Source organism: Microtus ochrogaster, unplaced genomic scaffold, assembly GCF_000317375.1.
Source record: "Microtus ochrogaster isolate Prairie Vole_2 unplaced genomic scaffold, MicOch1.0 UNK4, whole genome shotgun sequence".
Lineage (NCBI taxonomy): Eukaryota > Metazoa > Chordata > Mammalia > Rodentia > Cricetidae > Microtus > Microtus ochrogaster.
The window spans coordinates 17,244,929-17,247,346 of NW_004949102.1; positions in this window are offsets into that span (position 1 = coordinate 17,244,929).

Here is a 2,418-nt window from a genome sequence, read left to right on the forward strand (position 1 = left end):
CCACTACATTATGAAAGGTGTTTACCAGCTGTAGGAGTTCCCTAATAGAATTTTTGGGGTCACTTATGTATACCATTATATCATATACAAAAAGTAAAAGTTTGACTTCTTCCTTTCCAATTTGTATCCACTTGATCTTCTTTTGATGTCCTATTACTCTATTAGAGCTTTGAGTACTATATTGAATAGATACGGAGAGAGTGGACAGCTTTGACTTGTTCTTGCTTTTACTGGAATTGCTTTGAGTTTCTCTCAATTTAATTTGATGTTGGCTGTCGGCTTTCTGTATATTGCTTTTATAATGTTTAGGTATGTCCTTTGCATCCCTATTCTCTCCAAGACCTTTATCATGAAGGGGTATTGAATTTTATCAAAGGGTTTTTCAGCATCTAATGAGATGATCATATTTTTTTCTTTCAATTTGTTTATATGGTGGATTATATTGACAGATTTTCCTATGTTGAACCTTCCTTGTGTCTCTAGGATGAACCCTTCTTGATCATGGTAGATGATTTTTTTATGTGTTCTTGGATTTGGTTTGTCAGTATTTTATTGAATATTTTTGCATCAGTGTTCTTAAGGGAGAGTGGTCTGTAATCATCTTTGCTGCATCTTTGTGTGGTTTGGGTATCAAGGTAACTATAGCCTCATAAAAGGAGTTTGGCAATGTTCCTTCTGTTTCTATTGTGTGGAACAATTTGAGGAATATTGCCAATAGTTCTTCCTTGAAATTCTGGGAGAATTCTGTCCTGAAATCATTGGGCCCTGAGTTTTTTTTTTTTTTTTTGGTTGTTGTTTGGCAGACTTTTGATAACTGTTTCAATTTCCTTAGGAGTTATAGGTTTATTTAAATTGTTTATCTGGTCCTGAATTAGTTTTGGTATGTGGTTCCTATGTAGAAAATTGTCCATTTCTTTTAAATTTCCAAACTTTTGTGGAATACAGGTTTTTTAAGTATGACTGTATGATTCTCTGGATTTCCTCAAAGTCTTTTGTTATGTACCCCCTTTTCATTTCTGATTTTATTAATTTGGATATTCTCTCTCTGCCTTTTGGTTAGTTTAGATAAGGGCTTGTCTATCTTCTTGATTTTCTCAAAGAACCAACTCTTTGTTTCATCAATTCTTTGCATTGTTCTCTTTGTTTCTATTCTATTGATTTAGGCCCTAATTTTGATTATTTCCTAGCATCTACTCTTCCTAGGTGAGTTTTCTTCTTTTTGTTCTAGAGCTTTCATTGTGCTGTGAAGTTGCTAGTGTGAGATTTCTCTAAATTCTTTATGTAGGCCTGTAGGGCTATGAACTTTCCTCTTAGCACTGATTTCATAGTGTCTCATAAGTTTAGCTGGCTTTGGAGTTGGGAGCATGGCTCTCTCCTTCTCTGACCCCAAGCATGCTTATTAAAGTAAAACCCTGAATCTCCATCCCATAACAGAAGAGCTGATGATTTCCTGGGACTATTTAAGTCCTTGTCACCATCTAAAGTTTTGCTTAAATTAGTCAGTTAATAAGATTTTATCCCAAAAGTCTGTAGATTGGAAATATCTCCTAGCAATCTTTGGAAGTCATTAAGAGTCTGCAATTGATCTCTTCTAATTTGCAAATTAGTCTAAATTTTTGTAAACCTATTTTAGATCTTAAATAATAGACTATCCTCTGTGTATTTTTTCAGGAGCAATTTGTAATCCCCAACAAGGCAAACTTTTCTTTACTTCTTCAAACATTCTTTTTAAAGTATCTATGTTTGAATCACCTAAAAAGATGCTGTTCCTGTAAGGGTAGACTATATATTGAGGAAATTGCTTAGGAGTCATTTCCAATAGCTGCTATACAAAAAATTTGCACAGAGTGGGTCTATTTAACATTCCCTGTGGGAACTGATATCTCTTAGCAAGCTGAGTATTTTAAGTAGGCACTATAAGGCAAATTTTTCTGTCTTTTTCTTGTAAAGGTGTGGCGAAGAAACAATCTTTTGCATCAATATCTGTGAGAGGTCATTCTTTAGGCAATAAAGAAGGTATAGAAATTCAACTAGAGGGCCCATTGGCTGAATCACCTTATTAACAGTGCTTAAATGTTACCAGTCCCCATTTTCCAGATTTCTTTTTGATAACGAATAGAGGAGAATTCCAAGGGCTGGTTGGTTCTTTCTAATTTGGTCTTTGTTCATTAATAGAAGTTTGTCAAAATACTAGCTTCATGGTTTTTCCTGAAATTGTTGTTCTCCCTTCTACAGCTGTACTATTATCCAGAGTAGTATTGTTTCTTAAAATAGGCATTAGTTTCTTTAAATGATCTGGGGAGGAATTCCTTCTACAATGGCAGGAAATGAATGAACCTGATTTGGCATAGGGGCCTGCGAGAGGCCCCTCAAGGAATTTCTCAACAGGAAAGAGTTACCTTGAACATCTCTTGTTGA